This window comes from Ictalurus furcatus, chromosome 15 (genome assembly GCF_023375685.1).
Source record: "Ictalurus furcatus strain D&B chromosome 15, Billie_1.0, whole genome shotgun sequence".
Taxonomy (NCBI): domain Eukaryota; kingdom Metazoa; phylum Chordata; class Actinopteri; order Siluriformes; family Ictaluridae; genus Ictalurus; species Ictalurus furcatus.
The window spans coordinates 26,429,968-26,444,967 of record NC_071269.1 but is presented as its reverse complement, the minus strand read 5'-3'; the positions used below and the strand labels follow the sequence as shown (position 1 = coordinate 26,444,967).

Genomic DNA, 15,000 nt, shown 5'->3' with positions numbered 1-15,000 from the left:
AAACAGTTACAACAATTGTGAATTTAGAGAAGTGTGTGTGTGTGTGGTTATTTGTGTTTTTATAATGCAGATGTGACGTCGCTTAACAAAGATGCAGCAGGTTTCAGCCGTGTGTGTGTGTGTGTGTGTGTGTGTGTGTGTCGATATTAAACTTTTATATGACGGTAATTGCCAGAATTGCGGTTTTGCAGTCTTTTTATTTTTACTATTAAAGTGAATTACATTTTCCAATTCTACTGACTTCTGTTTTCATAAATAAACATCAACACGCCGAAGTAAATGAACCGAAAGACAGAATTGTGTTGATGTTTTTATTTTATTTTATATTGTTGGTGTGTAAATCATTCAGCTTTCATCTCTCCCAGTGTAGAACTTTAAAAAGACACTTTAAAACACACACACACTTTTATTGTGAGTTGTGTGACTCATCTGATTATCTGGTGTGTGTGTGTGTGTGTGTGTGTGTGTGTGAGAGAGATCATTACAGACACTTGGGTAAGTGAGTACACTGAGAAACATAACACAAATCACTTAACTCCTAAATAACAATGGAGTGTGTTTATGGAGTGTAATGACGATCTTTAATAATAATGAACTGATAACGAGTGCTGTTTTACCTGTGAGGAACACACACACACACACACACACACACACACACACACACACACCTTTTATTTCAGACTTTTATTCTGAAACATGTTACTGTAAAACTTTACACACTCGCAGTAACCTAAACACAAGGCCACTTTTATTAAACACGCTTTACAACCTGCTATAACACACTGATGTAGAAATGCTGTGTGTGTGTGTGTGTGTGTGTGTGTGTGTGTGTGTGTGTGTGTTTATAGTTTAACTTGGAATAAAGCGCAACTAAATTGAGCGCTTGTGATCTAGAAGGTGCCGTGTTTTAGACCAGATGATTAACAGTGAGGATATTAGATCATAAACAGAATTATTATTATTATTATTATCATCATCATCAATAATAATAATAATAATGACTATAGATTAGTGCAGGTGCTGTAATGTGTTCCTCTGAGGACATTCCCATGTCTGCATCTGTGCAGTAAATATTATAAAAGGATTATATTTATTTTAATATTTTATATGTTTCTACGTTTATTAATATTTATATAGAATACTTACATTTCTACTTTCACTCCTGTGTTGAACATAATTAATTTATTGTGTGTACAGAGACAGACAACACACACACACACACACACACACACACACACACACACACACTCTGCATGCTGAGTTGTGTTTGTGAAGTGTGTGAGAAAGTGAATGTGATGTTCAGCTTAGAGTCGGCGATTTGGTAAAAGCATCGTATCATGAGAATTTAAAGAGCATTCTGTAGAAAGTGTAACTGCTAGTGTGAATATGCGAGTGCGTATCTGTGAGTGCGCGCCACTGCGTATCTGCAAGTCTGTACCTGTGCGTGCGTAACTGTGTGTGTATCAGCGAGTGCGTATCTGCGAATGTGAAACTGCGAGTGCATATCTGTGAGTGCGTACCTGTGAGTGTAACCGCGAATGTGTACGTGCGAGCGTATGTGTGAGTGCATCGCTGTGAGTGGGGGCAGTGTTCGCTCAGTGGTTAAGACATTTGACTACTGATCAGAAGGACACGAGTTCAAATCCCAGCATCATCAAGTTGTCACTGCTGCACCCCTGAGCAAGGCCTTAACCCCCATGTGTATAGATGAGATAAATGTAAGTCGTTCTGGCCAAATGCTGTAAATGTTGAATGTGTACCTGCGAGCGTGTACCTGCGAGTACATGAGGACACCATGTGCGGACACTCGCTCAAGGTGAAGTCTTCATGCTTGGTGAGCATGTGCTGTAGAAGGCTCTTTCTCATGAACCATGCCGGAGTTTACAGAAAGAGACCAGAAGAAGATCTGAAACAATGTGAGTTCCATGTTTCACTGCAGGAACAATAAACAGAAGAAACTCAAACATGAAGTTGTTTTCTTTTTATTGTAAAAGAAAAAAAAAAGAAAGCTCGTGTGATTAGTTATAAACCGAGTGAATTTATCTCGTCTGTATTCGGCAGTAGGAGCGGCTCTCGTATCTCAGCTCTACCATCACTGACTGATGATGCTTTAGTTTATATTTATTACGTTGCTGTGGTTTACATCACCTACACTGTGTGTTTATCAGGAGTGTGTTAGAAGAGAAAGTAAAGTGTGTGATACTGCAGAATGAAACTGGACATCATAATCAACTACAGTCTTTATACGTTGATCAGCCGTAACATTAAAACCACTGACAGGTGTGCAAGCGTATGGACCTGAGTGACTATGATAAGGGTCAGATTGTGCTGTCTAGACGTCTGGCTCAAAGCTTCTCCAAAACAGCAGGTGTTGTGGGGTGTTCCCAGTATGTAGTCGTTAGTACCTACCAAAAGTGCTCTAAGGAAGGAGAACCGGTGACCCGGCGACAGGGCCCAAGGCTCATATGATGCGCGTGACGAGTGAAGGCTAGAGCGTCTGGTCCGATCTCACAGAAGATCTACTGCAGCACAAACTGCTGATAAAGTTCATGCTGGATCTGATAGAAAGCAGTCAGAACACACAGAGCATCGCAGCTTGTTGTGGTCAGAGCTCCAATGCTGACCTCCTGTACACCACCGAAACACTTACAATGGAACCTACATCAGAACTGGACCATGGAGCAATGGAAGAAGGTGGCCTGGTCTGATGACTCACGTTTTCTTTTACATCATGTGTGTGTGTGTGTGTGTGTGTGTGTGTGCGTTGCTTATGGAACATGACAAAGAGTTCAAGGTGTTGACTCGATCTCCAAATTCTCCAGATCTCGATCTGATCGAGCGTCTGTGGGATGTTCTGGACAAACAAGTCCGATCCATGGAGATCCCACCTTGCAACTTACAGGATCTGCTGCTAACGTCTCGGTTCCAGATACCACAGCGCACCTTCAGAAGTCTTGTGGAGTCCATGCCTCGACAGCGCAGAGCTGTTTTGGGGGCACGAGGGGAACGTCACGATATTACTCAGGTGGTTTTAATGTTATGGCTGTTATAGTTTTCGGGGGCACGGTGGCTTAGTGTTTAGCAGGCTGGCCTTACATCTCCAGGGTTGGGGGTTCGATTCCTGCCCCTGCCCTGTGTGTGTGTGGAGTTTGCATGTTCTGTCTGTCCTTCGGGGATTTCCTCCAGATACACCGGTTTCCTCCCGCGGTCCAAAGACGTGCGCTGTAGGCTGATTGGCATCTCAAATTGTGTGTGTAATGGTATGTGAGAGTGTGTGTGATTGTGTCCGGCGATGGGTTGGCATCCCGTCCAGGGTGTACCCCGCCTTGTGCCTTCAGTTCCCTGGGATAGGCTCCAGGCTCCCACGCCACTCTGTGTAGGATAAACATTACAGAAAATGGATGGAGTGTAGTTTTCTGTAAATAAATCCATTATACAGTAATGTGTGCCACATGTACCCATAATCCTCCTCACTGCACCACGCAAACACATGCACGTTAACGCGAACACACACGTTAACGCAAACACACACACGTTAACGCGAACGTATGAAGAAAGCCTTAGTTAGTTTAGTTTATAGTAGTTTGTTTATGTTAATTTAGTTTATGTTAGTTTCGTTTATACTAGTTCAGTTTATTAGTTTGGTTTAGTTTATGTTAGTTTCGTTTATACTAGTTTAGTTTATTAGTTTGGTTTAGTTTATGTTAGTTTCGTTTATACTAGTTCAGTTTATTAGTTTGGTTTAGTTTATGTTCGTTTCGTTTATACTAGTTCAGTTTATTAGTTTGGTTTAGTTTATGTTAGTTTCGTTTATACTAGTTTAGTTTATTAGTTTGGTTTAGTTTATGTTCGTTTCGTTTATACTAGTTCAGTTTATTAGTTTGGTTTAGTTTATGTTAGGTGACAGCAGATTTGAGATTTTATTGAAATAAATGTGTTAAACTGAGATGTTTTCTGTTCTGTACAGATGGGTTTTCTTCTTCATGTCCTGCTGTAGAACCCAAACTCAGCACGGTAAGAACATTAACTTTATTATTGCCTCATTTCTACACACAGCGGCGTGAAATTCTGTCTCTTTGACCATCAGGTTATGAGTTTACATCCCAGCACTGACAGAGGTTCAACACTACTGACCACAATATTGTTTATTTATTAGTTTGTTTGCAATTTTTTTTAATGCACCCTTATTTATTTGCCCTATGTGTGTATGATCTATACGTCATAAGTGCATACTTACAGCAGTAGTGTGTAGTAAAGAACACGCTCCGCCTCAGTGGTTAGAGTCTAACGTTAAATCCAGAAGGTTTGAGTTCAAATCCTGTTAATGCTGTAGAGGCTCGATCCAGACCTTGATAGATAGATTGATGAGTTGATTGATTGCACTACCTCTCAGGTATTCTAGTGAATTAAATGAATTCAGAAAAAATTATATCAAAAGAAACTCCTACAATTTTTGCTAATTAGTGAACAATACACAGCTACTCACTACTGCTGAGTGTCTGTCTATCTATCTGTCTATCTATCTGTCTGTCTATCTGTCTATCTATCTGTCTGTCTATCTGTCTATCTATCTGTCTGTCTATCTGTCTGTCTATCTGTCTGTCTATCTGTCTATCTATCTGTCTGTCTATCTGTCTATCTATCTGTCTGTCTATCTGTCTGTCTATCTGTCTGTCTATCTGTCTGTCTATCTGTCTATCTATCTGTCTGTCTATCTGTCTGTCTATCTGTCTGTCTATCTGTCTATCTATCTGTCTGTCTATCTGTCTGTCTATCTGTCTATCTATCTGTCTGTCTATCTATCTGTCTGTCTATCTGTCTGTCTATCTGTCTATCTATCTGTCTGTCTATCTGTCTATCTATCTGTCTGTCTATCTATCTGTCTGTTAGGGTTGTAACCAAATACACATACGGTATTCTGATTGAGTATTTAATCTTTTTGGGTAAAAATCGTCGGCCTTTTCTCTCTCTTGGTGCATCTGTAATAACTGTGTAAGTCGTGTTGATGAAACACTGTACGTGTGTAACGTTAGCGAAGTGGAGCACATACTGATAGATTTTATTTCAGATTAATGAACTCAAAATATTCTCCATTTCCAGTGACAGAAAGCGAGGATGTCATGCGTGTCGAGAGCATTAGGGAAGTGGGCGGGGCTTCAGGCGGCCTCAGTTTATATCAGAAAGTTCAGAACACCTGTGCAGATCATTCCAGACTCACATGTAGGAAGAAAAAGACTGCTGTGTTGGGGTTTTTTAGTGATCCGTCATGCTCTGATGTTTCTGTGGAGCTTGGCAGGTCTGGCAATATAATATAATATAAACATAACATATAATATAATATAAACATAACACTGAGTAGGGACTATAATATAGTTTTGTTGCACAAGCCTAGGTGTCTCAGTTGTGTCCTGTCCACCCGCACACAAACACACACTCTCTCACACACACACACACACACACACACACATCCTCACACACACATGCTCACGCGCATGTGCGGTGAAATGTATAAATGCTGTTTCTGTTCTTTCCTGTAAGTTTCCTGTTCACAATGAAACACAAAAACGATAGAAATCGGTGTGCTGCGTCTCTGACCTCTGACCTCTGACATTTTCAGTGATTTTAAGATCGTGAACACTTTCTTACACACCACAGTGTCCGTTGTACACGACACGTGACATTAAAACAGCTCATACAGAAACCTGCATCATGGTAAAGTCCACCATCTTGTAGTCGATCACGTGACAGTCACACCGCGGCGTCTTCCCTTTCTGGTCAGGCATCATGTGAAAAACAGCCAGTTCAGTGTTTTAGTGGTGAACAGTTTTAGTGTGAAAGTAAAAGCAAAACAGATGAGAAACAGTTTCACGTCTCTCAGCGTGACTCGACCCGAGAAACAAACAACAATAAATAAATACATCTTTCAAAAACTGCTCGAAAGTACTCGGTGGAATTGTGATATACACACACACGTACAGACACACAAGTGTAAACACACACACACACACTTACACACACGCATGTACGCACACGCACACACATGCACACACAGGATCAGGTTGATGCAGTGGATCGATGGCTAGACAAACACAATGGCAGCGGTGATGATGTCATCGTTGTGGATTGTGTTTCGTTCGGCTCTTTTGTGCGACTGAAACGGAATCGTCTTCATGAGAATCTCTGGACGAAGAGCTGCATTTACAGTGTCACCTTTTTTGGGCTGTGTTCCAAACACCCCACTGATCTCCTGCGCACCAAGTAGCCAAACTTCATCACTGACTTCGTTGCTGATCCTCGTCATTGTCGTGATGTGAGATGGATAAAAACTAGACTTTAAAGAACCATGTGCGAAAAAGGAATTTATAAACTCATAATTCTTGTGTGTGTGTGTGTGTGTGTGTGTGTGGTTTTGTCTAAAATTCAGTATCAGCTGTTTTATAGTCTGACATTTATGTTGGTCTCACATGTGGTTCGCGTCTGACTCACGCAGTTCCTTTTCCAAGAGGAGTGTCATGGCTCACATCTGGCTTCACCCTCTTTCCCTTTAACACGCAAACTACACGCAGTGGAAATGATCCGGTGTTGTCGCTATTTATTGATATTTATACCACACTGCTAACGAATCCTGGATTCTGATTGGCCGCCACATGCTGATTAATTCTCTAGAGCAGCGGCTCTGACAGCAGCGCAGGTTTATATCAAAGCGCTCGTTTTAATACGGTATCGTTTCTATAGTAACGGCTCGTTCACAGGGGCGTGTACAGCGCACGCTCCAAATAAACAGGTTAAGAGTGATATGGTGAAGTTTTATCTAAAGAGATGTTTATTTAAAGGTGCGTTAGTCGATTTTAAAAGAATAGTTTAAGCCATTGTCTCAGAACAAGCTATAGCGTTCTCCACTCACACGTAGCTGTAAACGAAAGCAGCTTGGAAACCCGTCTTACTGGAATTCTGATTGGCCAGTCGTTCATTTTAGTCAGTCCTTTAATAGCCACGCCCCCAACGCCCTTCACCTCCTCACAAATCCTTAAACGGAGAAGTTACATGTTTATAAAGTTGTAACTTGGTTTTCAAGCGGCTGAATGTGCGAGTGCGCTGGAAAGTGACGTCATGATGATCCTTGCTAAAGGTAACTCTAGTTTTAACCTTATTCAGCTCCACCCATTTAACCTTCAGAGATCTGTTTTTCACAAATCTTACCTAATGCACCTTTAAGCTTTATGGAAGGAGTCTCCAGTGTCAGCGCTGTGTAACAGTCAGAGGTGAAGCTGGAACTTTCAGTTTCCTACATCTTCATCACATAAAGAGAGAGAGAATAGAGAGAATAAAGAAAAAATAGAGAGAGAGAATAAAGAGTGAGAATAAAGAGAGGGAATAAAGAGAGAATAGAGAGAGAATAGAGAGAGAATAAAGAGAGAGAGAATAGAGAGAATAGAGAGAGAAAATAAAGAGAATAGAGAGAGAGAGAATAAAGAGAATAAAGAAAAAATAGAGAGAATAAAGAGAGAGAGAATAAAGAGAATAGAGAGAATAAAGAGAGAGACTAGAGAGAATAAAGAGAATAGAGAGAGAATAAAGAGAGAATAAAGAGAGAGAATAAAAAGAGAGAGAATAAAAAGAGAATAGAGAGAGAGAATAAAGAGAGAATAAAGAGAGAGAATAAAGAGAGAATAGAGAGAGAATAAAGAGAATAAAGAAAAAATAGAATAAAGAGAGAGAGAATAAAGAGAATAGAGAGAATAAAGAGAGAGACTAGAGAGAATAAAGAGAATAGAGAGAGAATAAAGAGAGAATAAAGAGAATAGAGAGAATAAAGAGAGAGAATAAAAAGAGAGAGAATAAAAAGAGAATAGAGAGAGAGAGAATAAAAAGAGAATAGAGAGAGAGAATAAAGAGAGAATAGAGAGAGAATAAAGAGAGAATAGAGAGAGAATAAAAAGAGAATAGAGAGAGGGATGGTGAGGGAACGAGTGTTTATAGCTGTTATAACGTAAGTGACAACAGGAACTCACTTTTTAATGTAACTATAAACAGATAAAAAGTATGTACTGTTGTATTTTAATAAAATAATGAATTGTTGGTAAATTGCTGTATAAGAGAAATAAATCTCGTGGGGACGTGCGGTTACGGGAAAATAATCAACTTCTCCATCACCATCAGTCTCACGCTCTAACAAACAGCTGGCAGGATTTCCCCCGGCTAAAAGGACACACTGTTCAGATCAATATTGCACACACACCTACACACGCACACACACAGACACACACACACACACACACACACACACCTACACACGCACACACACACACAGACACACACACACACACACACACAGATACACATACGGTAGCAGGACTTGCTGTGCCATTTTCAGAGCGTTGAGGTTTTACATCGAATGTGGGTCACAGAGTACTTCCAATAAATTGTGTGTGTGTGCGTGCGCGAGTGTGTGTGTGTGTGTGTGTGTGTGTGTGTGTGTCTTTAAGGCTTTACCATTTACTGTAGACAGAGCAAAAGATGTACTGAAAGATAAAATGAAGTGAGAGAGAGAGTGAGACAGGCAGAGAGTGAGACAGAGGGTGGATATGTGTGTGTGGTTAGTAGGGTCTATAATGGGAGATCCTGTCTTACACAAGGTCAATTTAGCAACAGCACGAATGAAAAGAATGAGAGAGAGAGAGAGAGAGAGAGAGAGAGAGAGAGACGGGATAGCAAGAGAACTGCACTCGCTGGGCTAAACACACACACACACACACACACACACACACACACACATACACACACACACACACAGTCTGTTTCCCATCACAGAACAGTAGTGGGTGAAGTGGGCGGAGTCTCTGGGAAGTGAGGGGTGGAGTTTAGTGATGGGTGTGATCAGTTTAATACAGCTTCAAATTCTGCAGGTGTGCAGGTGGTAAAGACATCACCTCCAGAACCAGCACCAGCACAGGAACCTGAACAGGGTTCTCCATCAGAGGGACCATACCGGCTGTGTTCCATTCCTGAGTTCACTGTGCCCTTCTGCACTGTGCCCTTCTTCACTGTGCCCTTCTGCACTGTGCCCTTCTGCACTGTGCCCTTCTTCACTGTGCCCTTCTTCACTGTGCCCTTCTGCACTGTGCCCTTCTTCACTGTGCCCTTCTTCACTGTGCCCTTCTGCACTGTGCCCTTCTTCACTGTGCCCTTCTTCACTGTGCCCTTCTGCACTGTGCCCTTCTTCACTGTGCCCTTCTGCACTGTGCCCTTCTTCACTGTGCCCTTCTTCACTGTGCCCTTCTGCAGTGTGCCCTTCTTCACTGTGCCCTTCTGCACTGTGCCCTTCTGCACTGTGCCCTTCTTCACTGTGCCCTTCTTCACTGTGCCCTTCTGCACTGTGCCCTTCTTCACTGTGCCCTTCTGCACTGTGCCTTTCTTCACTGTGCCCTTCTTCACTGTGCCCTTCTGCACTGTGCCCTTCTTCACTGTGCCTTTCTTCACTGTGCCCTTCTGCACTGTGCCCTTCTTCACTGTGCCCTTCTGCACTGTGCCTTTCTTCACTGTGCCCTTCTTCACTGTGCCCTTCTGCACTGTGCCCTTCTTCACTGTGCCTTTCTTCACTGTGCCCTTCTGCAGTGTGCCCTTCTGCACTGTGCCCTTCTGCACTGTGCCTTTCTTCACTGTGCCTTTCTGCACTGTGCCCTTCTTCACTGTGCCCTTCTGCACTGTGCCCTTCTGCACTGTGCCTTTCTTCACTGTGCCCTTCTTCACTGTGCCCTTCTGCACTGTGCCCTTCTGCACTGTGCCCTTCTGCACTGTGCCCTTCTTCACTGTGCCTTTCTTCACTGTGCCCTTCTTCACTGTGCCCTTCTGCAGTGTGCCCTTCTGCACTGTGCCTTTCTTCACTGTGCCTTTCTGCACTGTGCCCTTCTGCACTGTGCCCTTCTGCACTGTGCCCTTCTGCACTGTGCCTTTCTTCACTGTGCCTTTCTTCACTGTGCCTTTCTTCACTGTGCCCTTCTGCAGTGTGCCCTTCTGCACTGTGCCTTTCTTCACTGTGCCTTTCTTCACTGTGCCTTTCTTCACTGTGCCCTTGGCTCATTGACTCTGCACTCATAGGGACCCTAAGCTGCTGCAGTGCATTGTGGGATTGAGGAAGTATGCTGGATTTTCTCCATCAGACTTTTTTCACAACACAAAGCAGTGCACTATTTAGGGCACAGGGTGAGTGTTTGTCCATTTCTGTTTGTCTGCTTCCCTTGGGTTAAGTCCCTTCTGGCCGTCATAATGTCTATCAGTCTCTCGTTCTCTCTCTTTTGTCGCTCACTTGCTCTGCCTTTCCCTGTTAATTCTTATTCTCTCTCACTGTGTGTGTGTGAGTGCGTGCATGTGTGTGTGTGTGTGTGTGTGTGTGTGTGTCTGTGTTTGTGTCTGTAGAAACACAGATACAGAAATAGCTGCACGCTAGAACAGGAAATAGGGAGCGAGTCTAAAACAGGAAGAGTCTCTCTCTCTCTCTCTCTCTCTCTCTCTCTCTCTCTCTCTCTCTCTCTCTCTTAGCATTGTTGTGTTTTTGTAGACCTCTTCATCAGACCTGAGGGATTACCATGGTAACCAGCATTTATGGGATGGCTCTAAACTAGACAGTGTCAGAGAGACAGACAGAGAGAGAGAGAAAGAGAGACAGACAGACAGACAGAGAGAGAGAGAGAGATGAATGTGAAACAGGATGTTGTCACTCACAAAAAACACTAATTATAGCTGTGAGAATGCAAGATCGAAGGAGGGAGAGAGACAGGCTGCAAGAGAGACAGGCTGAAAGACAGACAGACTGAAAGAGAGACAGGCTGAAAGACAGACAGACTGAAAGAGAGACAGGCTGAAAGACAGACAGACTGAAAGAGAGACAGGCTGAAAGACAGACAGATTGGGAGACAGAGATGTCTATTTCTGTACAGATTGTTTTGTCCATAATCAGTGGAGTTTCCTCAGCCGGACGGGAAACCAAACAATCCTGAGTGGAGCATGGCCTTCTCCAGGGAAACACAACTGTGTGTATGTGTGTGTGTGTGTGCCCACATGTTACAGTGTGTATGTGTGTGTGTGTGTGTGTGTGCGCGCGCACGAGAGAGAGACTAATTAAAATGGCTGAAGTCTTCTCTGTTGTTGATTAAGTCTGTGTGCTTTTCCTCTTGGGTGCTAAAACTTATTTTTATCAGTGTGTGGGGAGTAAAGAGAGAGGGGGAAAGAGAGAGGGGGAAAGAAAGAGAGTGAGAGAGGGAGAAAGAGGGAGAGCGAGAGAGAGAGGAAGGGAGAGAGAGAGATAGATGGAGGGAGGGAGAGAGAGAGGGACAGATAGAGAGAGGGAGAGAGAGGAAGGGTGAGAGAGAGAGGGACAGATAGAGAGAGGGAGAGAGAGAGAGAGAACAGTGTAATATCTATTGTGTTCCTGAATCTTGGTGTGGTTCTAGGATCCACAGTGCAGTTGATGTTCCTCTAGTTACACATACATTTTAAGTGTGTGTGTGTGTGTGTGTGTGTGAGAGAGAGAGAGAGAGAGAGAGAGATGAATGTTTTATCACTGTTGTCTTTGGAAACTGAACACGAGAGGTTTTGGAAACTTGGATAGAAATTTTATCCTTCGATCCATAATATATCACTGACCTGACCTCTCTCTCTCTCTCTCTCTCTCTCTCTCTCTCTCTCACACACACACACACTGTAACACACACACTGTACCACACACCATAACACACACACACTGTAACACACACTGTACCACACACACATACTGTAACACACTGTACCACACACACTGTAACACACACACTGTACCACACACTGTAACACACACACACACTGTAACACACACACACACACACTGTACCACACACTATACCACACACACACACACTGTACCACACACACACACTGTAACACACACACACACTGTAATACACACTGTACCACACACACACACACACTGTAACACACACTGTAACACACACACATACTGTAACACACACACACACACTGTACCACACACTGTACCACACACACACTGTAACACACACACACACACACACCCACATACTGTAACACACTGTACCACACACAATGTAACACACACACTGTACCACACACTATAACACACACACACACTGTAACACACACACACACTGTAATACACACTATACCACACACACACACACACTGTACCACACACACACTGTAACACACACACACACACACACACATACTGTAACACACTGTACCACACACACTGTAACACACACACTGTACCACACACTATAACACACACACACTGTAATACACACTATACCACACACACACACACACTGTAACACACACACACTGTAACACACATTGTACCACACACACACACACACTGTACCACACACTATAACACACACACACTGTAATACACACTGTACCACACACACACACACTGTAACACACTGTACCACACACACTGTAACACACACACTGTACCACACACTATAACACACACACACTGTAACACACACACACACCCTGTAACACACACTGTAACACACACACACTCTGTACCACACACACTGTAACACACACACTTACACTGTATCACAGTCTAACACACATGCACACACACATACAATTACACACACAATTTTACACACACATACAATTATACACATACAATTACACACACACACAATTATACACACATCCAATTACACACACACACACACAATTTTACACACACATACAATTACACACACAATTTTACACACACACACACACACAATTACGCACACACATAATTACACACACACAATTAAACACAATTTTACACACATACACGCAGTTACACACATACACACTCCCACAATTACGCACACACAATTTCACACACACATACAATTATACACATATACAATTACACACACACAATTTTACACACACGTACCATTATACACACATACAATTACACACGCACACACAATTTTACACACATAATTAAACATAATTATGCACACACAATTATACACAATTTTACACACATACACGCAATTACACACATACACACACACAATTACGCGCACACAATTTCACACACACAATTACACAAACACACACAGTCTCATACATTATTACACAAACACACATTCTCACACACAGTCTCTCTCTTTCTCTCTCTCACAAACACACACACACACACACACACACATCCAGCCAGAGGGTTTTTCACATTCCTGATCTCTGGCTGTGCCTGAATGAGGGGTTCTTGGGTTTCTTTCTCAAGAGTGTCGGGTTTTCAAAAATGTTCCCCCTCTGTGTACCCCCTACCTTACACACACACACACACACACACACACACACACACACACACAAGTCAAAAGCTTGCTTTATTGGTACGACAAATATTAACATTTGTATTGCCAAAGTTCGAGTACAGACACATTAGAGAATAACTACAGAAATAAATAAGTAGAAACAAATGTACACACATTACACACACACACACACACACACACATGCACACAACTCACACACGCAGACACACACACCACTGTTAGCAAAGCTGCCATGCAAGGCGCTAGTAACTTGGGGTTCGGTGTCTTACCCAAGGACACTTGGGCATGTGGAGGCATGTGGGCCGGGACTCGAACCTCCACCCGGTGATTAGTGGAAACCCGCTCTACCACCTGATCCACAGTGAGAGAGGAACTAACACAGACATTTGCAGCATTGTGCAGACAGTCTCGTCCAGAGCGACTTACAGAAGTGCTCCGAATCTCCATCAGTAACTACATCGTGACACAGGTCACTAGGTCACGGAGTCAGAGTACTGTCAGTCTAAACCCTGTTCAGGAGGTCACGTAGTGACAAAAGCACAACAACACAAATCATTTACTTATTTTCAGTGCTGATTTAAGTACTCCAGGAAGAGGTAGGTCTTTAGACGTGGTTTGAACCATGTCAGTGACTCAGCTGTTTGGACATCTGGGGGAAGTTCATTCCACCACCTGGGCACCAGAACAGAGAAGAGTCCTGGTGCAAGTCTTTCTTGTACCCTGAGAGATGATGGAACCAGTGCTGGAGGATCATCTTAGGTGAGGTTTACGGTTAGGACCCAGGTCTGGAATTGCAGCAGTAAGTTCTGGTGTAGACCCTGAGCACTGGGGGACACCAGGTCCAGGTTCTACGCAGCACTGGGGGACACCAGGTCCAGGTTCTACGCAGCACTGGGGGACACCAGGTCCAGGTTCTACGCAGCACTGGGGGACACCAGGTCCAGGTTCTACGCAGCACTGGGGGACACCAGGTTCAGGTCATCTGTGCACAGCATCATGATTGATATTTACACATAACTCGGAATTTCTCTCTCTGTCTGTCTCTGCAGTGTGCATTTATCCAACACCACTCAGTCCTGTGTCCACACTTCCTGTTTTGCTGACTGGAGTTATTTTCAGACACACACACACAAACACATACACACACACACACACAAACACATACACACACACTTCTCCCAAATGTACTGATTGGTTGTCATTGTCCTGCGTTTCCCATTTCCCCATAGTGTGTGTGTGTGTGTGTGTGTGTGATAGATAAAAATGGTCTGCACTTATATAGCTGTTTTTCACCTTAGTGTTTCCACAAAGCACTGTTTCTCATTCACCCATTCACACACACACACACACACACACACACACACCAATGTTAGCAGAGCTGTCATGCAAGGCGCTAGCCAGCCACTGGGAGCAACATGGTCTGTGTCTTGCCCAAGGACAAAGACCAAGGGTTCGGGAATCGAACCCCCAACCCTGTAATTACTGGATACTCGCTCAACCACCTGATTCACAGCCACTCTGTGTGTGTCTGTGTGTGTGTGTGTGTGTGTGTGTGTGTGTGTGTGTTGGGGGGGTGCTGTAAATAAATTACATATCAGATAGGGATTTGTTATAAATCATTTAGAAATCAAAATAAGAATCTGATTTATATATGTAGCAGATA

At 43.1% G+C, this 15,000-nt stretch overlaps 1 protein-coding gene across 1 annotated transcript in view; it reads left to right on the top strand.

The window, feature by feature from the left end:
• The window catches only part of hdac7a (histone deacetylase 7a), a 48,800-nt gene that overhangs the window by 932 nt on the left and 32,868 nt on the right, over positions 1-15,000 (top strand). Inside the window, exon 2 of the mRNA XM_053642547.1 lies at positions 3,968-4,014. The gene's annotated coding sequence lies outside the window, so the exon portion shown is untranslated. The remainder of the gene's footprint in view (positions 1-3,967; positions 4,015-15,000) is intronic.